Genomic DNA, 25,241 nt, shown 5'->3' on the forward strand with positions numbered 1-25,241 from the left:
AAAAAAAAAAAAAAAAAAACTAAAATTAAAAATGAGCTAAGTGTGGTAGCATATGCTTGTGGCTCCAGCTACTCAGGAGGCTGAGGCAAGAGAGGAAGCTGAGGCAGGAGGGGAAGCTGAGGTGGGAGAATCCACTTGAGCCCAGGAGTTTTGGGCTGCAGTGAACTATATGATTTTGAGACAAAGTGAAATTCTGTCCCAAAAAATAAAAAAGTTCTTATCACCTAAACATATACCTTTCAATTCACATTTTATTTGTTTAATCTTTGGGTAAGGCTCTTGCTGTTTTCTTTCTTTTTAAGATGAAGTGATAGATTGCTTGCAAAAAATGGCCCCAAATCCTCCAACCCACTTCCTTGTATCCACACCCTTTATTCAGTGTGATTATGTGACTTCTTTCATCAAGGGAGAGAGTTTGTTTACCAAACCTTGAAGCTGGGTTGGCCACGTGGATTGCTTTAGCCAACAGAATGTGGCAGAGTTGGTAATGTGCCAGTTCTGAGCCAAGCCCATGAGGCTCTGCTCTCTTCTGCTTCCTCTCAGAACCCTGCCTCACAGCCATGAGAACAAGTGAAGGCTAGCTGCTGGAGAGCAAGAACGCATGTGGCATAGAGGTGAGTCAGCCCAGCCAAGAGGACAACTGCCCACACGGGCCCAGCCCACACTGCTTGCCTGTGGAACTATGGGCTAAATAGTTACGTCACCACATTTAGGATAGTTTGTTACATGGCAAAATCTAACTGATACAAGTAATGTATGTGACTTTAGTGCTATTAATTATTCTGATCTTAACTAATTGGAGAAAGTCAAAAAATACAGAAAAGATGAAAATCACCCATAATTTAGCACTAGAATAAAACCAATATTCTGGTGGGATCCCGCCCCCCCGCCAATCTTCAGTATATTAGTGTAACTTAATGAAAATGAAATTCACTTAGTTTTAATTCCATATCTTTCTCCCCCCACCAAAAACAACCAATAGAACTGTTCTTATGCCATTAGTGTCTAAAAATGTAATTTTAATGGTTTAAATATTCTATTTATCATGGATGTACAATAATTTGTGCCATAAATTTGTGCCATATATTTCTGTAGTTTCTGTAATTAATGAAGTTATTTGTTCGTTACTGTATTATTGTTCATTCGAGCACAGAAAGCTACATTCAACTCTGTGATTATTTCTTTAAAATAAACTTCTAGAACTGAACTGAAAATCTTGATTCAAAGAGTATAGACTGCTAGTCAAACCAATCCCCCTACACACACACACACGTCTTCTTTGCTGGCAGAGACACATTTTGTCCCATTGTTCACTCGAGGTTCTACGGTGTAATCAGAGTGAAGAGCCTCTCCCCAGCAAAGAAGAGAAAGGAGAATCCTGACAGTCTAAGCTGCCAGCTAAATCTAGCCCACCGCCGGTTTTACTAGAGGCCATTTAATGTAATTCTGACCAGTGAGACATGAGAAGAGGTCTTTTGGGAATGTTTGGAAAAGGTTTTCTTTACAAATACCCATGCAAGAAGAAATGGTTCCTTTTCTCAACTCTAGACATGAGTGTATAAAGATGTGATACCCAGAACTGATGCAGCCATCCTGACTATGAGGACATAAGTCATGGGAACAGGCTGATATACTCAGGATAGCGGAGAACGAAGACGAAAGACACATGTCTTTTATAATGTTTTTGAGCTGCTCAATTTCCTGGAAACACTCCACCTCTGGACAGTGAGATGATAAAGCTAAACCTCTGTCTGCGTAAACCATTTTTAACCAGGTTTTCTGTCCCTCACAGCCTAAAGGACAGAGACTCTTTCAAGGCTTCCCTCACACATTACCAAACTGAATTCCCAGTGAGATTGTAGCAATGAACTTTTTCTGCAGAACTACATGGGCTTAACATAAAATTTATAAAATAATATGGAGAAAAATAATACACGTAAAATATTCAACATTCTAATAACCACAAACCTGATACCTCGTTTGTTCAAAATTTTTTAAAAACCTCCTAGTAAATTCCATTGTTTACTTAGTCCAGCAATGTGCTGTGAGAGTTTTTCTAAAGGTTTTATGCTTTTTGCTGTTATTATAAATAGAAGCATTTTCTCTGTTATATCTAACAGATTGTTGCTGATATATAATAAAGCTACTATTCTTCATGTATAAACCCACAACTTTACTGAGTTGTCAGTAAGTTTAGGAGTGTTACCATACATTTGTTTCTTTTTTATTGGTATGTAATTATGTTGCTTATTTTTAAAAAATTTTTTACTTTCTACTATCAGCTGTATTTTACATATTTCATACTTTATTATATTGACAAGCAATTCCAGAACAGTAATAAATATCATCTTGGTTTTTTATTTTATTTTAAAGGGAATCTCTAGTGTTTCACTATTAAGTTAAGAGATACATACATGTGGGTGCACAGACATAAAAAATTTATTTTTTGGTTTATAATATATATAAATCATGTAAAAAAATCTTATTTTTATAAGAATTATATTTTTTAAATTAAGAATAGGTACTGACTGGTCAAATGTAATTTAGGAATCTACTGTGATCATCATAAAGTTTATCTTAATTTAAACTGACCAAAGAGTCTAGTTACAGATTTCCTTTAAAAAAATTCATATTCCTAGGGTAAAATGTTACATATACATCCTGAATTACTCTTTTATGAGCATTTCTTTTTGAACTTTTCATGTGCTTTATCCGGTGTTTTATTCATATGATTTGGATAGTTCTTCTACTTCAGTGTAATAGCAGTCATAGAACAGGAGAATTATCTCATATTTGGAAATTGAATGAGCTCATTAGTAAAATTGGAATAGCAACCCATGACCCCATGGTAAAAGGACAAAAATCCCAAAAGATGAAGTCAAATGATTTAACAAGGAAGGGAAGTCAGTCCTTTGAAATGCTAATATTATTACCGTTTTTTCTTTTTTTTTCTTTTTTTTTTTTTTTTTGAGACCAAGTCTCACTCTGCTGCTCATGCTGGTACAGTGGCACAATCTCAGCTCACTGCGACCTCCACCTCCCAGGTTCAAGTGATTCTCCTGCCTCAGCCTCCTGAGTAGCTGGGATTACAAGCACATACCACCAAGCACGGCTAATTTTTGTATTTTTAGTAGAGACGGAGTTTCACCACATTGACCAGGATGGTCTCAACCTCTTGGCCTTGTGATCTGCCCACCTCGGCCTTCCAAAGTGCTGGTATTATACAGCCACCGCACCCAGCCCCCAATTTTCAGGTTTTTAAAAAATTCAACTTATTTTTTGAATAGTTGATACATGTACATGCCCTAAATTCACAAGCTACAAAATAATATAAGGGCTAAAGTTTTCCTGTCATTCCTACCCCTAAGCCACTCACTCACTTGCTCTTCTCAGCGACAACCATAGTTACCACATGCTCAGTACATACAGTAAGTGCAAGTGCACACGTGGGCTAGGGTGCAATGGCGCGACCTCCGCTTACTGCAACCTCCGCCTCCCAGGTTCAAGCAATTCTCCTGCCTCAGCCTCCTGAGTAGCTGGGATTACAGGCATGCGCCACCATGCCTGGCTAATTTTTGTATTTTCAGTAGAGATGGGGTTTCACCATGTTGGCCAGACTGGTCTCGAACGCCTGACCTCAAGTGATCCACCTGCCATGGCCTCCCAAAGTGCTAGGATTACAGGCATGAGCCAATGCACTTGGCTTATTCTTTTTAGACTATAAATGGTATTATCCTAAAAACATTATTTTGTACCTTGCTTTTCTCCCATCCTAATATTATCACAGATATTATTCCATAAAGAGTAGTCTCAGACTTTTCAAAGACTATATCATATTCTGTTGTATAGATATCCTATTACTTAACCAGTGCCTAAAAACTAATGAATATTTATGATGTTTTAGTATTTTGCTCTTTTTTTAAATTCAATTTTTTTAATTGTACTTTAGGTTCTGGGGTACATGTGCAGATCATGCAGGATTGTTGCATATGTACATACATGGCAATGTGGTTTATTGCCTCCATCCCCCCTCAGATATACCTGGCATTTCTCCCCATGTTATCTCTCCCCAACTTCCCCACCTCCCACTGTCCCTCCTCTAGCTCCCCACAACAGACTTTAGTGTGTGATGCTCCTCTCCCTGTGTCCATGTGTTCTCATTGTTCAACACCCACCTATGAGTGAGAACACACAGTGTTTGATTTTCTGTTCTTATGTCAGTCTGCTGAGAATGATGGTTTCCAGATTCATCCATGTCCCTACAAAGGATACACACTCATTGTTTTTCACGGCTGCATGGTATTCCATGGTATATATGTTCCACATTTACCTTGTCCAGTCTATCATCAATGGGCATTTGGGTTGGTTCCAGGTCTTTGCTATTGTAAACAGTGTCACAATGAACATACATGTGCATGTATCTTTATAATAGAACGATTTATAATTCTTTGGGTATAGTATTTTGCTCTTTTAAACAATGTTACCATGAGTGCCTTTGTACATAGGGCATTTTGCACAGGTGCAAGAATATCTGTAGGATAAATTGCTACATATTCACTCTGCACAACCATGTATTTCTAACTTAGATACAGCCAAACCAACTTCCAGAGACACTAGACTGCAAACTATATCCCTCAGGTCAAATCCAGCACACGAGCTAAGGATATTTTTACGTTTTTGAAGAGTTGGGGTTTTGTTGTTGTTGTTGTTGCTGTTTTGAGATGGAGTCTCGCTCTGTTGCCAGTTTGGAATGCAGTGGCGCAATCTCGTCTCACTGCAACCTCCGCCTCCCAGGTTCAAGCAATTCTGCCACCTCAGCCTCCTTAGTAGCTGGGACTACAGGTACATGCCACCATGCCCAGCTAATTTTTATATTTTTAGTACAGACGGGGTTTCACCATGTTAGCTGGGATGGTCTCGATCTCTTGATCTCATGATCTGCCTGCCTTGGTCTCTCAAAGTGCTGGGATTACAGGTGTGAGCCACTGTGCCCAGCCAAGAGCTGTTTTTTTTTTTTTTTTTTTTGAGACGGAGTCTCACTCTGCCACCCAGGCTGGAGTGCAGTGGCATGATCTCGGCTCGCTGCAACCTCCGCCTCCCGGATTCTTGCCATTTTCCTGCCTCAGCCTACCAAGTAGCTGGGACTACAGGCGCACACTGCCACGCCCAGCTAATTTTTTGTATTTTTTAGTAGAGAGGTGGTTTCACTGTGTTGTCCAGGCTGGTCTTGAACTCCTGAGCTCAGGAAATCCACCCGCCTCAGCCTCCCAAAGTGCTGGGATTACAGGCGTGAGCCACCACACCTGGCTGAGTTGTTTTTAAAACAGAAAAGAAGAAAAAGGAGAGGGAGAAGGAAGAACACATGGCAGAGACCTTATGAGGCACACAAAGCTAAAAATATTTACAATCTGGTCCTTTATGGAATAACTTTGCTGAGCCCTGTACCAATTTACACTCCCATCAGCAATGTATAACAGTGAATTTTTTCCACTATTTCCATTTTAATCTTTGGTCAAATTAAGATTTAAGGGAATGCTTCGATTTTTGTTTCAGTTGAAGAAAATAAGGCACTCATAAAATCCTTACATACTGGCACTATGATCTTTCCAGGCAAAAACACAGCTTGTTCTAAGATGCAAACATAAACTGACACTTGTACTTCTCACCTCACATTCACAGGTGGTGAGAAAAGGTTCCCCAACTGTTAGAATTGGAAGGAACTTTAAAGATTATCTGGTGTGAGAGTTATGGATTTTGTGTACCATTAAAATTTCAAAACAAATTTAAAGAATTAAAACAATGCTGTCAACTTTTTATGTTGCAAATAAAGTCATTAAAAAAATAAAAACAATTCAACCATCATCTACTTTCACCATCACTTACTAAAGGAATTTAACATTAAAAGTAAGCATATCTAATATTAGAATAAAGGAGAGTCCATTAAATTGAATACACTTAGCTTCATGAAAAACCAAACACATCACCATTTTCCTTCTGCCTTTGCTTCAGATTGAGGAAAACTCCATGTCAAACCCATGTGTGGAAACCAACTGTGTGCTAAACCAGCCAACGACCCTATAGCCAAGTGAATGGTCAAGATTCAATTCTGGGCTGGGCACGTTGGCTCACGCCTACAATCCTAGCACTCTGAGAGGCCAAGGTGTAAGGATCACACGAGGCCAGGAGTCCAAGACCACCCTGGCCAACATGGTGAAACCTCATCTGTACTAAAATACAAAAATTAGCTGGGAATGGTGGTGCATGCCTGTAATCCCAGCCACTCAGGAGGCTGAAGCAGGAGAATCGCTTAAACCCAGGAGGCAAAGGTCGCAGTGAGCCAAGACCACACCACTGCAATCCAGCCTGGGCAACAGAGCAAGATCCTGTCTCAAAAATAAGATTCAATTCTGATGACAATGAATTTATGGCAGATCCAGAACTAGAGCCCAGGACCTATGCCTGCCAATCCCCTGGTCTTTCCCCTAAACCACATTCTCCATGAAATCACAAAACAAATGACCAGCATGACTGATCCCACAGCACCCCAGCCACTCTCTTTCTTCCCATATCACTGCTCTTCCCTCTTAAGCGTAATCTGCTTATCTCTCAGCCAAAATGTGTTTCCAGTCCTCTTTACTGGGAGGTGGGGGAGCAAAACAACCAAACTGAACACTTTCTCTCTTCTGAGTAGCTGGAGAATCCTAAATTCATGCAGACCCAAACAACAATCACCCATTCATTCTAAAGGTGTTTTTCCCCCATCAATCCTTCTGAATAGCCTCCACCTCTCTCTTCTTCGCTGTGTAAGATGGCAAGGGACTGGGGTCCCTGAAAACACATACATGAGCTTCTACAGGCAATTAAGTATCAACCCAAGGGACTTCCAGATGGTTGATGAGAGGCATCTCCTACAAATTCTTCCACAAGAAGAACCAAAATAGTGAGTAGACAGTCACATTTCAAATAGATCGTGTAAGACAGAACACTGGAATTCAACAGAAAACACCTAAAGCAGGGAAGGAGAGGGAAGTGAGGCAGCCTACTCTGCCAGGGTGGGCTGGGATCCAGGACAGGCTCCCCCGTGCAGAGAAAGGATAAGGGCCATGTTCCCACCACAGACTCCTGCAATCTTAGCCACAGAAGAGCCCCTCCACTCTGGGGGCCCCGGAGACTAACCTAAGGCGCTGCCTGGAGACTGTGCAACCAGAGACATTGCTCCAGACAGGGAACTCAGGCTGCATCCCACAAACCCCAAGTCCTAAGCACCTACAGCACAGCGCCACTTTGAAAGCCCAGCCCCCACCAGACTGCATCCTGCCCCCGGCCCCAATAGCCCCTGCATCTCCACATTCCTGGAGTCCCACTGACATTTCTCCCCCTCAGCCACCCGTTGCAGGGGCCAAGAAGGCAGCCATTAGAAACAACTTCTCCCAGTCTTCAACCCCAGCAGACGGGCACCTGCACATTTTCACATGCCCCAGAACAATTGCATGGACCACAGCTAGACAAGCAGCTAGCTATGGGCCAAAGCTAGTGAAGTACATGTCCCTCAGATCCCTGCCTATGGCTGTTCCCACTGAAAACAACCCTGCCCTCCCCAGTAGCAGGGCCACAGCACATGGGCTGCTGCCTGCACCTGGGCATTTCCCTAGCGGCCTATAAGGTTCACCCTACCCCTGCCTACCACAGCCAGTTCCTACACACGCCACTGGGGTTGGGGCCGAGGACAGCTTGACTGCGATTTACCCCAGGGATGCAACTATGGTTCAACATATGCAACTCAGTAAACGTGATATATCATATAAATAGAATAAAGGACAAAAACCACATGAGCATTTCAACACACACAGAAAAAGCATTTGATAAAATTCAGTATCCTTCCATGATAAAAAAAATTCTCAGCCATGCACAATGGCTCACACCTGTAATCCCAGCACTTCAGGAGGCCAAGGCAGGCAGATCGTCTGAGGTCAGGAGTTTGAGACTAGCCTGGCCAACATGGTAAAACCCCATCTCTACTAAAAATACAAAAATTAGCTGGGCGTGGTGGCACATGCCTATGATCCCAGCTACTTGGGAGGCTGAGGTAGGAGAATCACTTGAACCCAAGAAGCGGAGGTTGCAGTGAGCAGAGATCACGCCATTGCACTCCAGCCTGGGTGAAAAGAGTGAAACTCCATCTCAAAAACAAAAAAAAAAATTATCAACAAACTAGGCCTAGAAGGAACATACTTCAACGTAACAAAGGCCATATATGACAACCCCACAGGTAGCATCATACTGAATGGGGAAAAGGTGAATGTCTTTCTTCTAAGAACTAGAATAAGACAACGATGCCTACTTTCACCACTCCTATTCAACAAAGTACTGAAGTCCCGGCCAGAGCAATCAGGCAAGAGAAATAAACAAAAGGCATCCACATCAGAAAAGAAGACATCAAAGTGTCTCTCTTTGCCGATAATATGATCTTATAGCTAGAAAAACCTAAAGACTCCACCAAAAAACTCTTAGATCTGATAAATTCAATAAAGCTTCATGTACAAAATCAACATACAAAAATCAGTAGCATTTCTATACACCAATAATGAACTTGCTGGGAAAGAAATCAAAAAGGCAATCCCATTTACAATAGCTACAAAAAATAGAATATCTAGGAATAAATTTTAAAAAGGAGGTTGTCTTAGTCCATTTGTGTGTCTATACCTTAGGCTGGGTAATCTATAAAGAAAAGAGATTTATTTGGCTCATGGTTCTTCAGGCTGTATAAGAAGCTACTTATCAGACCACTGAGCCAAGATCCCAGTATTAAAAGAAAGTCTGGGTGTTTAAGAAAAAGGGACAGAGTACTGGTATCCCAGTTATTTGGGAGCTTTAAGATTGGAACAAGATATTACTGTCTCATTTTCACTTAGATCCTACTTACAAAGTGAGGTCTATTACCAGAAGAAAGCTTTCCTTTAAAGCTTTATAATAATCAGATTTATTAATAATGCAATTGTGCATACTTACTGTATGCATATATTCAGCATACATTGCATGTCTTCAGAATTACATAAAATGAAATCCCTTACATTGCAACTTGCAAGTGAGAAAGTGGCTCCGGTGGAAGAAATAATATTTCTTCTTCTCAGGGTGTCTCCCTGCCTTGGCCCCTCCCTAAGCCCCAGGCTTTAAAAGTTAAGATGTGTGAAACATGTCTACAGGAAGCAGCAGCATGGCCATAAGGCAATGATTTTCATATATGCCCCTGCCCATTTCAAGTATATTGTTCACATGAACAAATCTAGGAGTATGCAGAATAACTCATGTAAGAGCCTAGCATGTACATGTGAAAAGCATTTTCAATATAATGTGAGGAGCACTGGCCATCAACCAGAGAAAGAAAGGTCATGTAATATTACAAATTTTCAAAATAGAGCCCTGCAAGATAACTGCAATCATACCAAAAACTATTTGAGTAAATGGATTTTTAAAGTAATTTATGTTTAAAAGAGTTTATATTTCAGAAGCAGAAAATGTCAACTGATAGTCTTTGTAAATGGTGGTGCAACTACTCTATGCACATCTGTGTTTTACATCAGAAAGAGCTGTGGTCATGCTAAGATTAGAGATACTTTTTTAATGACTTGGTCAAGCTGTGTGTAAAATATTTAACCATAAGTCAAGTACAGTGTACTATGTTTAATAAAGTTAGTATATTTAATGCATTTATTGCATATATGAAAATATACACGAAGAGGCTTTATGTCTTCTGGTATTTGATTTTGAATGTTTTTTTAAGTCAGTGATGCCTTTAGGCAAGAACTTTCAAATTAATCATTCTTAAGTTTGTGTTTTCTGATTTTTCAGGTAACATGTAAACTATTCAGAAACTATCATAGTTTATTCACCCTGAAAATTGATTGTATTATTTAAATATATCAATTAGATGGGCATTTCCTATAATTAGGACATTCCAAATAGTTGCTGAAATCAAATGTGCCATTGACCAATGGATGCACTTGGTTAGCCTTAATTAAAAAAAAAAAATTAAAAACTTCCTTGGAAAAAAGAAAGCAAATATAGTATATGTACATAATGGAATACTGTTTGGCCATAAGAAATGAAATTCTGCCATTTGCAGCAACACGGATGGGAGTAGAGTTCATTATGTTATGTGAACCAAGCCAGGCACAGAAAGACAAATATGTCCTCACTCATATGTGGAAGCTAAAAAATAGCTGATGTCAAGGAAATAGAAAGTAGAATGATAGATACTAGAGGCTGGGAAGGGAGAGGTGGATGAAGAGAGGTTGGTTAATGGGTACAAACCTAGAATTAGATAGAAGGCATAAGTTCTAATATTCAAGAGCAGAATAGGGCCAGGTGCGGTGGCTCACACCTGTAATTCCAGCACTTTGCAGGCCGAGGCAGGTAGATCACAAGGTCAAGAGATAGAGACCATCCTGGCCAACATGTGAAATCCCATCTCTACTAAAGATACAAAAATTAGCTGAGCATGGTGGCGGGCACCTGTACTTGGGAGGCTGAGGCAGGAGAATCGCTTGAACCAGGAGGCAGAGGTTACAGTGAGCTGAGATCGTGCCACTGCACTCCAGCCTGGCAGCAGAACGAGACTCCACCTTAAAAAAAAAAAAAAAAAAAGAGTACGGTGACCATAGTTAACAACGATGTATTGCAGTATTTCAAAATAACTAGAAGCAAAAACCTGAAACATACCCAACACACAGAAATGATAAAAACTCAAGGTGAAGGGTACCCTGACTTGATCATTACATATTCTATGCATGTAACAAAATATGACATGTACCCCCTAAGTATGTAAAATATTATGTATCAATTTTTTAAACCCACAATAAAAAAATAAACAAAAAAGAATCAGCTTCTCCTGAAATTAAGAGCCAAGGATACTTCAACAGCCTTGGATACAGAGCTACAGAAACACAACATCTTTAACAGATACAAGCCCCGGCCTTCCTCTGCCCTCCCTGGTGCCCTCTCATCCACCATTTGGCTTTCTTCTATGTGCAAGGCACCATTCATTTGCTGCTGTGGCTGCTCATGTATGTGTCCTGACATGGGAGTCAGCCTCATTTTGTGCCATCTACCACAAGGGTGCAACCCTCCTTCTGGCACACCATGTCAGTCCCTGCCACTCAGACACCCCAGCCCCTGCTCTGTGCTGCCAGGCACTGTGGTTTCCAGTAGCCCTGCAGCTAAAGCTAAATGATGCTCTGGACTGCAAAGCTTCCTGTAGTACTTCCAGCATCATAAGAAGAATCCATTTGAGAGCAGTGAGCATTGATAATAGCTTTAATAAATACAGTGTTGGCTCAATCTGTTCTATTTTCAATTAAGATTTCAGCTATCGCACAGCAGGGTTTTAATAGGAGTCCTAAGCCTGGGAGTAGGTCATTGAGAATTTATAACACCTTTTTTAATGAACCAAATAGCAGGACTTTTGCCACCATTCCAGGTTGCTTTGGTATTTGTTTTTTAAGTCTTCTTCTGTCTCCCATTGCTCCAAATTATAGTTGAGGACAATTATTTTCCCCTCATGAAACTATGTTACTCCTTTCCCTCTACTAATTACTACCTCAGTTTTTTATTCCCTTACGAAGTTGTTTAACAGGACTAGTAATCCGGAGAAATTAGTGGATGGAATTCTTCCTTGTAACATGCTATGGTCAGAAACATGCAAATTCTCATCCGGATTCCAAGGATGAAGCACATATCCCAAGAAGACTCGACACAGGACAGGGGATTTCTCTGCCAATACTTCACGTTTCCCTCAAGATGACATCTGCAGGTTTTGGCGGCAGGCTACAGGTAACCTCACTTCCCTATAAATCAGCTCTGTCATGCAGATGTGATTGGGTTATTTATTCCCCAGAACAACAGGAGGTTGATCGATTTGGATTTCATATTGGAGGTAAATGAAGGGGCCAGACTTAGACACTCTGGCCTCCTTGTTGGGGGACAGAGGCACTACCTTGCTTACTACCCCAAGGTATCAGCTTTTGGGCTTGAAGTTTGTATTCCAGGACATGTCCCATTAAAGAGATGGGCAGGAGATGGTGGGACTCAAATAGGCCTTCAGAGTCACGAAATGAAGACAGAAGAGACCACAGGGGTTATCAAGAAAAACATCAAGTTAAACAGACACATGAATAGAAGAATGGTGAATAAAATACAACAGGTACATATGCATAAATGCAGTAAATTCCCAATGTCAAGGTTTGTGATATGCCATGTGCTAATGCCTTTTTTCAATCTTTCCACTCATTCAACAAATAGTTATTGTGTGCTAAATGGGTACCAGGTATCAACAGTACTAAGCACTAGGGAAATGGTGGTGAACTAGACCTTTTTTTTTTTTTTTTGAGACAGGGTCTGTCTCTGTCACCGAGGCTGGAGTGCAGTGGTGCAATCATGCTCATGGCAGTCTCAACCTCTCAGGAACAAGTGGTCCTCCCACCACACCTCGAGTAGCTGGAACTACAGGTGTGCGCCACCATGTCTGGCTAATTTGAAATTTTCTTATAGAGACACGGTCTATGTTGCCGTGGCTGGTCTCAAACTCCTGAACCCAGGTGATTCTCCTGCCTTGGCCTCCCAAAGCACTGGAACTATATGCATGATCCACCATGCCTATCCAACATTTCTTTTTTGTTGAGACAGGGTCTTGGGCTGTTGCCCAGGTTGCAGTGCAGTGGCGTGATCATGGCTCACTGCAGCCTTGACTTCCCAGCTTCTAGTGTTCTTCCCACTTCAGCTCCCCAAGTAGCTGGTACTACAGGCACATGCCACCACGCCCAGCTAATTTTTGTATTTTTTGTAGAGACAGCGTTTTGCATGTTGCCCATGTTCAAACTCCTGGACTCAAGTGATCCTCCCACCTCAACCTCCCAGAGTGCTGGGATTACAGGCATGAGCCACCATACCCAGCTGACATTTCTTTAATTGTCTAGAGTTTACAGTTAATAATCAAAATTACAACTGTTACACACTGGTGTCTGTGGGGGGAAACTAGGGGAGGGACAGTAGGGGGTGGGGAGTTAGGGAGGGATAACATGGGGACAAATGCCAGATATAGGTGATGGGGAGAAAGGCAGCAAACCACATTGCCATGTTTGTACCTATGCAGCAATCTTGCATGTTCTTCACATGTACTCCAAAACCTAAAATGCAATAAAATATATTTTTTAAAAACCCATGTCAAATAGTTGGAGAAGGGAGAGTTTAATACATTTACTGATATTCTGAACAACTGAGAATCATCATAAATACCATAAAAGGATTTTCAATTTATCAATAAGTAGACTTACCTTAAGTACTTTACTTACATATGAGCAAACCAAAACGCTATTCATTCAGAAAATGTTTATTGAGGACGAACTATATGCTAGTCACAAAATGACCAACAAAATTTCTGTTCCGGGCCAGATGCGATGGCTCACATCTGTAATCCCCGCACTTTGGGAGGCAGAGGCGGGTGGATCACTTGAAGTCAGGAGTTTGAGACCAGCCTGGCCAACATGGTGAAACCTCGTCTCTACTAAAAATACAAAAAATTAGCTGGGCATGGTGGCACATGCCTGTAGTCCCAGCTACTCAGGAGGCTGAGGCAGGAGAATGGCATGAACCCCGGAGGTGGAGGTTGCAGTGAGCCGAGGTCGCACCACTGCACTCCAACCCAGGTGACAGAGCAAGATTGTCTCAAAAAAAAAAAAAAAAAATCTCATCCTTAATGAGCTCATAATCTAAACGAAAAGATGAAAAAACTAACACAGCTTCAATATAGGTGACAACATCTTTAACGAAGGATGGAAAAATTCTGAAAGAATGGGATGGAGCAGGTTATCACCTTATTAGGGGTGAGAGGAGGGCAGTACTTGGGACTTGGAGCTGAGCCCTGAAGGGTGAGTGAGGTGATGCCAGGCAGGAAGCAGTTGAGGAGTTCCTTTCAGATGGAGGGAACAGCATGTACATTCCTAACCGAAAATAGTGCCTGCCGGGTGAGCAGGGAGTGCCTCTGGGCAGCAGCCAAAGAGAAGCCTTGAAAGGGAGGCAGAAGCCACACCCTAAAGGACTCCGTAGGTCCTGACAGCATGGCTGGACTTGATCTTGTGGGCGATAGAAAGCTACCGCTGTGTCTTGACCGGCAACATGATTAGATCTGCATGTTGGAAACGTGGTTCTGGCTGACATAACATGTACTTCCTCCATCACTGAAGTTGTGGCTGCAGATGGAAAAATCACAGGAAGGGAAATGGCCCAGGTGACCAATGATGGTGCGGTGGCAGAAGAATAACCATCTTCGCTTTCTCTTTCAACTTTGATTCCAATGAAAGAAACACATCTGAAAGAGTTCATCTGTTATGACTCAGTCTGATCTCTTCATAAACACCAAATCCTACAATCATATTACAAGAGGAATAAAACTGCCTGACTTAGTAATTCCTTGTTTTCAGACAGGGTCTCACTCTGTTGCCCAGGCTGGAGTGCAGTGACATGATCATGGCTTACTGCAGCCTCAACCTCCTGGGCGCAAGCCATCCTCCCACCTCAGCCTCCTGTGTAGCTGGGACAACAGGCACACAAGCCACCATACCTAGTTAACTTTGTAATTTTGTTTGTAGAGACAAGGTTTTGCTATTTTGCCCAAGCTGGTTTTGAACTCCTGTACGTAAGCAATCTGCCCACGTTCACCTCCCAAAGTGCAGGATTACAAGTGTGAGCCACAGCCCCTGGCTGATCTAGTAATTTCATTTAAAAATTCCCAAGAAAACAATTTAGATGAGAGAAAATAATTTTGTTCAAAGATGTTTTTAACTACTACTTAAAATAGCCAACAAATGAAACTAATCCAAACATCTAAAAATAAAGGATGGTTAAGTCAAATGTCATCTATCAACATGACTAAATACTACATAAACATTAAAGTTAACTATAGCCATGCATGGGAATGTGTATGGGAGCAAAAGCAGACTCCAAAATGTGAGATGTACAACAGCTACAAGTTTAAGTACCACCAAGTGCCAGGCCCAACGCTAAGCTCTGGGGACACAGAAATACACCAGATAAGGTCCCTGTCTTCCAAACTCACAGTCCACTAGGAAAGCTAGACTCACACAATTGCAACAAGAATAAAGCAAGGCACAATGAGAGCCCAGAGGAGGATTTGCCCAACTTAGAGCCAGCACACAAACACAACACAAATGTGAACGTTCAAGTCTGCAGCAGAATCACTCAACAGCTACAAATCTTGATGACCTCAAACACATACTTGTTAATTTTGTTGGCTGGGTGCAGTGGCTCACACCTGTAATCCCAGCACTTTTGGAGGCTGAGGCAGGCATATCACCTGAGGTCAGGAATTAAAGACTAGCCTGGCCGACATGGTGAAACCACATCTCTACTAAAAATACAAAAAAATCAGCCAGGCATAGTGGCACATGCCTGTAGTCCCACTGCAGTCCCAGCTACTCAGGAGGCTGAGGCAGGAGAATCACTTGAACCCAGGAGGTGGAAGTTGGGGTGAGCCGAGATCATGCTACTGCATTCCAGCCTGGGCGACAGAGCAAAACTCTGTCTCAAAAAAAAAAAAAATTCATTAGATTATCCTGGACATGTAAAACTTAAGACGGGGAACACTCAAATCACCAAGAATATTACATGAAGCCTTTTAAGAGTCCTTGGACACTACTTTGAGAAACAAAGATCTAATAGCAGGATGGTGCCTGTATTAATCCATTTTCACATTCCTCTAAAGATACTACCTGAGACTGGGTAATTTATAAACAAAATTACTTTTTTTGCAATTGTTTATAAAATGTGTTTAATTGACTCAGTTCTGCATGGCTGGGGAGGCCTCAGGAAGCTTACAATCATGGTAGAAGATGAAGGGGAAACAAGGCACGTCTTACATGGCAGCAGAAGAGAGAGGGGAACCTGCCAAACACTTTTAAACCATCAGATTTTGTGAGAACTATCACAAGAACATCACGCGGAAAACCCCTGGGGATTACAATTCAAGATGAGATTTATGTGGGGACACAGAGCCAAACCAAATCACCTCCAGTGGACAGGAATGAAGACAAAGGCCCAATAGCATCTGGCTCCTGATTAGGGTCAAGAGGAAGGAAGAGTCAGAGATGATCTCAAAGTTTGAAGCCTCTGCATCTGGAAAAATGGCAACAGGGTCCCTGAAATAAGAAGCCTAAAAGAAAAGATCAGGTTTGGGAGTAAGAATAAGCTCTATTTTTCATATATTGAGTTTGAGAAACATTTAAGAGTAGGAAAGTGGTGGTATTCAGGACTTTACTGAAAATTATCTCTGGAGACGTGGAGACACAGGGTAGAGACCCAGCAACCAAAGACATCTTCCAGGCTGGGCATGGTAGCTCACGCCTGTAATCCCAGCACTTCAGGAGTATAAGACAGGAGGATCACTTGAGGTCAAGAGTTCAAGACCAGCCTGGCCAACATGATGAAACCCCATCTCTACTAAAAATACAAAAACATTAGTCAGGCATGGTGGTGTGCACCTGTAGTCCCAGCTACTTGGGAGGTTGAGGCTAGACAACTGCTTGAACCCAAGAAGTGGAGGCTGCAGTGAGCCAAGATCACGCCATTGTGCTACAGCTTGGGTTACAGAGCCAGACTTCATTTCAAAAAAACCAAAGTCATCTTCCAGAGATAGCTGAAGCTTGAAATGGATGCTACACAATAGGTATGAACACATCCAACTGCATTACTACATGGACAAGATACTCCTGCTAGTCCCTCACATATTTATAGGTATCTACTTACTTTCAAAGGATTATCTCCGTAAAGTTAATAAAAACAGGGACATGGTATAAAGGATCAGAGTGAATATCTTGATCTCATATTTTTCCATTGGAAAAATTCTCTGGTTTTTTTTTTGTTTTTTTTTTTTTTTAAGGTCTCGCTTTGTCACCAGGCTAGCGTGCAGTGGCACAATCTTGGCTCACTGCAACCTCTGCCTCTCAGCTTCAAGTGATTCTCCTGCCTCGGCCTACCAAGTGGCTGGGACTACATGTGCATGCTACCATGCCTGGCTAATATTTGTATTTTTAGTAGAGACGGGGTTTCACCATGTTGGCCAGGATGGTCTCCATCTCTTGACCTCTTGATCTGCCTGCCTCGGCCTCCAAAAGTGCTGGGATTACAGGCATGAGCCACTGAGCCTGGCCAAATTCTCTACTTTTATAATAAATACCATTTGAAAAGATGATTTGATTTTAAAAAGGATTAATATTAAAGCTCATTTTTTCTACAGTGATTTATTTCGTGATCATCTTCCTTCTAGCCTGTGAACTTCTGAGATAAGGAATGTGGAACTATGCCTTATTTAAATTGCTAACAAGGTACCTGGAAAACAGTAAATACTTAATATTTGTGGTAGGAATTTTGCAAACAGAAGAATACTTTGTTGTGGCTCTCAAACATCAGGAATTTGCAGAATACTATATGAGAGCATTTGTGTATATGTGCATACTACTGAATTCTACTGTGGTAAACAATCTGGGCTTCTAGTATGGAGGTGGATGCTTTCATTCACTTAAAATCTACAATTACTCACATGTAAATTAGCAGCAATGCATAAAATGTGAGAAATTCACATTTATCTTTTTAGTACTACTGAGATTCTTTTTGTGTTTGTGATCTATATGTGCCAACACTACAATTGTGTTATTTCCAGAAATAACTCAAAAAGACATTTTCAGTGATGAGTTTTGAGTAGCAAAACTGGAAAGGATTTTGTCAATCTGTTGTACATTTTCAATGTGCACAATCTAGGCTTTCTTTCACAAATATGCTTCAATGCACAGAAGAAGGTGAAACCACCACCATAAATCTTGGGGCTGCAGAGGGAGAGCTGAAGGAGGAAAAACATAATTTGGGTTCAATTATGGGTGGGACAATGAAACACCAGCTCTTGCTCTACTTCTACTTGCTGAAACAGACGTCCCCAAGAAGATAAAGGGAAGATATTTTGTGCCCTTCCTGGCCCTCCCTCTTCCTATACCTTTATTGTTCATGAAGACAAATAGTATGAAATTTCAGTGGAATACTGCACGCTAGGATTCAAGGAAGTATTTAGTTTACTTAACTCCATTGCTGAGGTTTATGGAACATATCGGAGTTTCCCAAAGTCTAAAAAATTTAGACTTCTAGGTCCTATCATACAAATTCTGAATTTGGGGTGAGCCTGGGAATTTGTATTTTCTGAAAGCCACACTCACTCCCAATAACCAGCCCAACTTGTGAAGCATGAATTCCCACTTGTCAGAATCAAGTGAGACAGTTTATGTTTGCCAAGTCTGAGTGTAGTCTCTCAGACTTGGCAAACATAAACTGTCTCACTTGATTCTGACAAGTCAAGTGCATGTCAATCATCTCTATTTCACAGATGAGAAAAATAAGTCACGAGCCTGTATGTGCCAGTTTAGATGCCACAGTGCAATGACATCCATTAAACCATTATCTAAGCACCAAATTTCTGAGCACAGGTGAACTCTAACCTGATCTTGGGTCTCACCTCACAGGGTATTCATGCAACCAGCCAACCAATAACCATAGTGTGCCTGAGCAGTTCCTGCACCTGTCCACAGTTCAGAGAGCCCTCTGCATCCCAAGTAACCACTATTCACCGTATAAAAAAAAATCCATTCAAATAGAACTTCAATAAATTTGTAGTAGAGCACACAGCTTGTTATACTCTCAACTAATTTCATTTTATAACCTGTAATGATAAATTATCTGAAGATGAATAAACAAAACAAACAGATCTTTCCAAACCCATTTCTGTAAAGGAAACAATATCCTTGCCCTCACTACCAACTTTTGTAACATTCTGTTGAATGCTAATTGCTTCATTTTTATTTTAATGTATAAGTCTACATTTCTGATTAATGTAACTTACCAGGATCTCAAAGAACAGAAATGAGATCCCATGTCATCAAGAAAGGGTACCATGAGCATCAAGCAGAGGTGTGTGAGGGAGAGATAGACAAGGCAGCAAGCGATGAAGGCAGAAGACTGGAATATCCTGGTTTCAGTTGAGTTTCTCATTTTCTAGCCATGTCGCTCTGCATAACCTACTGAATATGGAGACAGGCTTTGGCGGAAAAGGATGGCTCACGTACTGGAAAACAAACTGCAGGTGCACCTGGAACACATTAGAGGAATCTCTAATGCTTTAGGGCAGAGGGTGGCAAATTACAGTCCACCGGCCAAATCTAGCCCATGACCTGTTTTAGTATGATCCACAAGCTAAGAGTGTTTTTTACATGTTTAAATTATTGAAAAAAAATCAGAATAATAGTATTTTACGACATGTGAAAATGAGATGAAATCCAGATTTCAATGTCCATAAGTAACACAACCACATTCATTCATTTCATGTGTTGTCTACCCTTGCATTTACATTTTAAGGCAGAGTTCAGTCATTGCAATAAGAGACCCTGTGGCCCATGAAGACTAAGCTATTTCCTATCTGCCTCTTCACAGAAAAAGTTTGTCAATCTCCATTTTAGGGCAAAGTAGGGGTGTTAGGCTGCTTCCTGAAAACTGACTCTGTCTAGCCTTAGTTTGCTGAATATGAAATAACATACTGAACTTAGAATCATCTCAAATACATTTCCTTTGATATTGACCTCTAAAATATTCTACGATCTACTTATCCCCACTTGAATGTCCCAATGTTGGATTGAGACTATTCCTGTGGCTTTCTGGCCCAAAAACAGAGGCGGGGAAGGGCTTCGTCACATTCAATTCCATTACTGGGATGATGAATGCATAAAGAGAGGAGCCCAGCATACTGGCCCAGCAGAACCCTCTGCACAGGCTGTGTCTGAGTCTTCCTTTTAGCAAAGGGAATAGGTAGCTTTACTCTGTCAACAACCATCTGGAGCACTGTTGTCATTTTCCCAGCATTGATAGTCAAAAATCAGAACTGCAGCAGGTAAAGCATAATTCAGAGCTCAATAGCAGGAGCCACTGTACTCCCTTCACTGAAGGCAGGAGGGAAGCCTATCAGAGTCCAGACAGTTCTGGTCTATTAGCAGCAGCCTAATTTTTGCCATTTCTGAAGGCAACACAAATTATAAAGCATTTGCTACTGTTGCACCAGTCAGCTAATTCAATTTCAGACCATTTCAAACCCTGTAATTTGGATGGGAAAGAGAGGGGGAGCCTTGCTCTTATTAACTGCCTGTTGGACTATTCCATGTCACAGCTTGCTTGGGGGTGAGAATAAGAAAGCATTCGCTATCAGGAAATTAACATTTGTAAATGCCCTGGAAAGCTAAATAATAAGCATAATGGTTTAGAATCTAAGTAACCATCATGATTCATTATTAAAATTGCAAGAAAATATTTTAATTTGTGGCTTTACTACACACATTCATTGTTGGTTCAACTGTTACAGTATTTTACTCACTTTTCAAACTACACATAATTCAGTCCTCTTTCCCAGTGTTTTTACCTAAACCCTCTGTGAATGATACTTTCTAGTTTCATAATATAACTAGTCCTTAGATTCCAAGGCAATAAAGGTGCCCTTCTACTCAAAAGCTCCATAGGTTTATTTCCCTCTGGCAAACTTAAATATGCTTTAATGAGCCATTACACTCATTTGAATTCCAGTTCTGCCAGTGACTAGCTGGATGTGTGTGGATCCAAAACCTCATTTCCCTGAGCCCCAGTCTCCATCGGAGAAAATGCAAGTGATGCTACTACTTCTAGTGGTGATTTGAATTGGCCTCCTGGTGCTTACCATAGGCTGTGTTCTTACACTGACTTTATAGAAAGAGGAGGTGGAATAAACCTAACCATATACACCTCAGCTCAAGTTCAGGCCCCATGCCTGGTCTGTACTGTGAATGGGGGAACACAGAATTGAGAAAAAAAAATCACTGAATTATACATTTAAAACAAGTCAATTTTACAATATATAAATCATTCCTCAAGAAAGCTGTTAAATTTTAATTTAAAAAAGCTGCTCGAGACCAGCCTGGATAACATAGCAAGACCCTGTCTCTAAAGAAAAAAAAATTTTTTTTCTTTTTTTGGAGATGGAGTCTTGCTCTGTTGCCAGGCTAGAGTACAGGGGCGCAATCTTGGCTCACTGCAACCTCCACCTCCCGGGTTCAAGTGATTCCCCTGCCTCAGCCACCTGAGTAGCTGGGATTACAGGCACGAGCCACCACACACAGCTAACTTTTTGTATTTTACTAGAGACAGGGTTTCACCATGTTGGCCAGGATGGTCTTGACCTCCTGACCTTGTGATCTGCCCGCCTCAGCCTCCCAAAGTGCTGGAATTACAGGCATGAGCCACCGTACCCAGCCAAAAGACTTTTTGATTGTAGTTAAAAGAAGGCCGGGTGTGGTGGCTCACACCTGTAATCTCAGCACTTTGAGAAGCTAAGGCAAGAAGATCACTAGAGGCCAGGAGTTCCAGACCAGCTTGGGCAACTAAACAAGACTTTATCTCTACAAAAATTAAAATAAATAATGTAATTAAAAGTTAAAATTAAAAGAGGCAGCCATGACCCATAAACTATCAGTGAATAAAGCAAGATAGGACTGTCTGCAGAATAAAGAATGCAACTGTAATATACAGGAAAACATGCTATTTGAGCAGAAGAGACCAGGAGAAGGTCAGAGTAGCTAGATAATGCTTGAGGAAAAAAAATGGAACTTCAAAGAATGTGTTCAGAAATCATGTCCTGTTTAAAATTAAATTCCCCTGACACCACAACTCCTCTCTCCTGTCTGGAAAAGTTAATCATTTTTTATTCTAGGCTATATTTTAGATATGCTTTTGCTAATGTAGTCATCACACGGCATGGTAACTATTTGTTTTAAAGTCTGATCATCAGTAAACTGAGTTCTCAGAGTTCAGGGGCCATGTATTTTGGCAGTCCTAGTCCCTAACTCAGCCCAAGAATGATAGATAAATGAACGAATAAATGTTGCTTACTGCAAAAAGGAAAAAGATGGTTTTGAAGAGTCAATGAAATATATATATGTATATGCAAAATGTGTGTATGTATTAACACAATGCATTGCAGATAGCAATGATTAAGTGGTGATTCTTTTGATTATTACTAATAAAACATGCCAACAACTGCACTACAGTTCAAGTCAATTTTGAAGCAAATCTAGTCTAACAACAACAAAACGTTCAAGTGCATGGAAAACAAGTAGACCTAATTTTAGATGATCCCCTGCCCTACTACTTAGGTTTAAAGGCCTGGATATGGGCCAGACTTCAAAAAGCCTCACAAAGCAATCTACAATTTGTGATCAAAATCCTCCACACTCACTGTTAGCATCAATTCCACTCTCACTAAACCTTGTGCTTACAGGCTTGTTGCCATTTGAGTAGCAGTTGATGGGCTTTCTGAGGATTCATTCTTCAAGATTTTGGTCTGAATGAGAAGAGAGGAAATGGATAAATTCCTGAACATACAACCTACCAAGAATGAACCAAAAATAGACAGAAAACCTGAACAGACCAATGATGAGCAACGAAACTGAATCAGTAATAAAAAATATCACCCTAAAACAGAAGCCCAGGACCAGATGACTGTCTTGCGGAATTCTACAAGACTTATAAAGAAGAACAACACTTATTCTTCACAAAGTATTCAAAAAAATTAAAGAGGAGAAAATTCTTCCTGATTCATTCTTTGAGGAATGAATCACCCTGATGCCACAAGCAGACAAGGGCACACACACACACAAAAAAAAAACTACAGGCTAGACGTGGTGGCTTATGCCTGTAATCCCAGCACTTTGGGAGGCTGAGGTAGGTGGATCACCTGATGTCAGGAGGTCAAGCCCAGCCTTGCCAACATGGTGAAACTCTGTCTCTACTAAAAATACAAAAAATTAGCTGGGCATGGTGGCGGGTGCCTGTAATCCCAGCTACTCAGGAGGCTGATGCAGGGGAATCACTTGAACCCAGGAGGTAGAGGTTGTAGTGAGCTAAGATGGTGCCATTGCACTCCAGCCTGGATAACAATAGCAAAACTCTTTCTCAAAAATAAAATAAAATAAATAAAACTACAGACCAGTATCACTGATGAATATAAATGCAAAAATTTCTCAACAAAATACTAGCAAGTTGAATCCAACAACACATCAAAAAGATAATACATCATAATTAAGTGGGATTTATATCTCAGGGATGCAAGGATGGTTCAACACACACAAATCAATAAATGCATTATATCAACAGAATAAAGGACAAAAACCATGAATATCTCAACAGATACAGAAAAAGCATTTCATAAAATTCAACATCTCTTTATGACAAAAACTCTCAATAAATTAGGGACAGAAGGCACACACCCTCAACATAATAAAAGCCATAAATGACAAGCCATTGGCTACAATCATACTGGAAGGTTTTGACGAATCCCTCAGACTAGGTTAGGAACACCCACTACAGTCCCCAGTAACTGATTCTTCCTCTGCAACCATATATGCCACAATTCATAGTACTGCTTAACTCTCTTCTCAGAGCCTGCAAAGTCTGCAAGATCAGAGCCATACAGAGCTTGCTTACCCACAGTGGATTTCTAGCACAAAGAAGGAAGTCAATGTTAAAATATGTGTTTGATGAGTGTTACCACATTACATTTATAGTCTGCATGGAAATACCTATGAAACAGCCTCAGTTCTTTCCTTCAGCTTGAGGATATGCACAATTCTAAACTCAAAAAGTTACATATTATCTGCAGTATTCACATTTTATTTTCTTGATGCTTTGGTGAATGTGTCTCTACCACCAGAGCAGCTGATCAAAAGAAGCAAGAGGTGGCAAGACTTGAAACTAGTCAGCTGGATTTTCTAATCTTTTTTTTTTAAGCCCCATGTATTTTTCAACACTGTTTCACCTCGGTTACAAGGGAGGCACAATGCCCGAAATCTTGTCAGAATTAATATGATTAAACTAGAAAGCCTTCTGGCAAAAGAACTGAAAGTTCCTATTTTGTGTGTACGCTGGGATTTTCAGCCTAAATCACAGCTGGGTGTACTCACCCACTGCCAGGGACAGAGGATGCATGAAAGTTTACCAGCAGTTTTTCTAGGGCAGAAGCTCTCAATTTTAAATTCCCAAACTTCCATCCCATCCTTCTTTTTTTTTAAGCATAAATATAAGAGCACAGACTCTGGTGCCAAAATGCCTCATTTAAAATCCCTGCTACATCATTTACTAGCCATGGTATGTTGGGAAAATTACTTAGCATTCAGCATCTAGCTTCCTCACTTGAAAATGGGAATAAAACAGCATCTATTTAATAGGTTTGTTGTGAGGCTTAGATGAGTTAATTACATGAAAGGAGCTTAGAGTAAGGGCTGAGTAAATATTAGCTATCCTTATCATTAAACATAGCTAGAGGCATAGGAATAGGTGTGGAGGAGAAGGGATGTGAAACAGACAGAGAAAACAGAAGCAAAAGTAATCTGCTGTGTAATGATGAGAATGGAGCACTTTCCACAGACCTCAGGAAAACCTTTCGGTGCAGGTGAACCCATCCAAGCCACATGGCCAGTGAAGTTGTGCTCAACTTGAACCCAGCTTGTCTCCAGAGATGCAGTCCTGAACCACCAAGAAACACTGTCTCCCATCTTCATCTCTTCCCCTTTAGGGAAAGGAATCCCTGGGTTGCAAAGGGAAGCTAAAGGATGTGAGGAATGAAAAGAAAGGATGTAAAACAAAAGAAGGCCGGACTCATCTGTTTTCTCCATTTATAAGTGGTAAAAGGACAGGTTTCCCTTCATCATCCCTTCACAGTCATAAAAGAGCTCGCTGTCTCTGCGGACACTTGGCTTTGATTTCAGTAGGCCAAGCTGAAATCAAAATCACTGTTAAAGAATTCAAAAGACTGACAGATCCTTCTCAACCCAGCAAGATCCAAAAGTAAAATAGAAATGATGGACATGAAATGCAAAGGGTTGGCAGGAACAGTGGATGGGGTCATTAGCGACATAGGAATCTCACCTCTGTCTAGAGTGGCAAGACTAGCAGAGGTGCTCTAGAGTCAGAAAGACAAAGGATTCAAATCCTAGTTCGGCTCTGTAATATCAGAAAAATGACTTAACTTCTCCAAGAATCATTTTTTCATCTGTAAAATGGGGATAAGAACATCTGCCTCTCCATGGATAAACCACTTTGAAACAGTTTCTAAGAAGAAA

At 40.9% G+C, this 25,241-nt stretch overlaps 1 protein-coding gene and 1 non-coding gene across 2 annotated transcripts in view; one reads left to right on the forward strand and one right to left on the reverse strand.

Annotated features, from left to right (window-relative positions):
• The window catches only part of TMCC3 (transmembrane and coiled-coil domain family 3), a 373,454-nt gene that overhangs the window by 338,101 nt on the left and 10,112 nt on the right, over nt 1-25,241 (reverse strand). The window lies entirely within an intron of this gene.
• LOC116528047 lies at nt 20,790-20,926 on the forward strand. The gene has a single exon (XR_004258826.1). It is a non-coding gene; the product is annotated as a small nucleolar RNA SNORA51 (small nucleolar RNA).

Source organism: Sapajus apella, unplaced genomic scaffold, assembly GCF_009761245.1.
Source record: "Sapajus apella isolate SASKATOON/1434 unplaced genomic scaffold, GSC_monkey_1.0 scaffold2, whole genome shotgun sequence".
Lineage (NCBI taxonomy): Eukaryota > Metazoa > Chordata > Mammalia > Primates > Cebidae > Sapajus > Sapajus apella.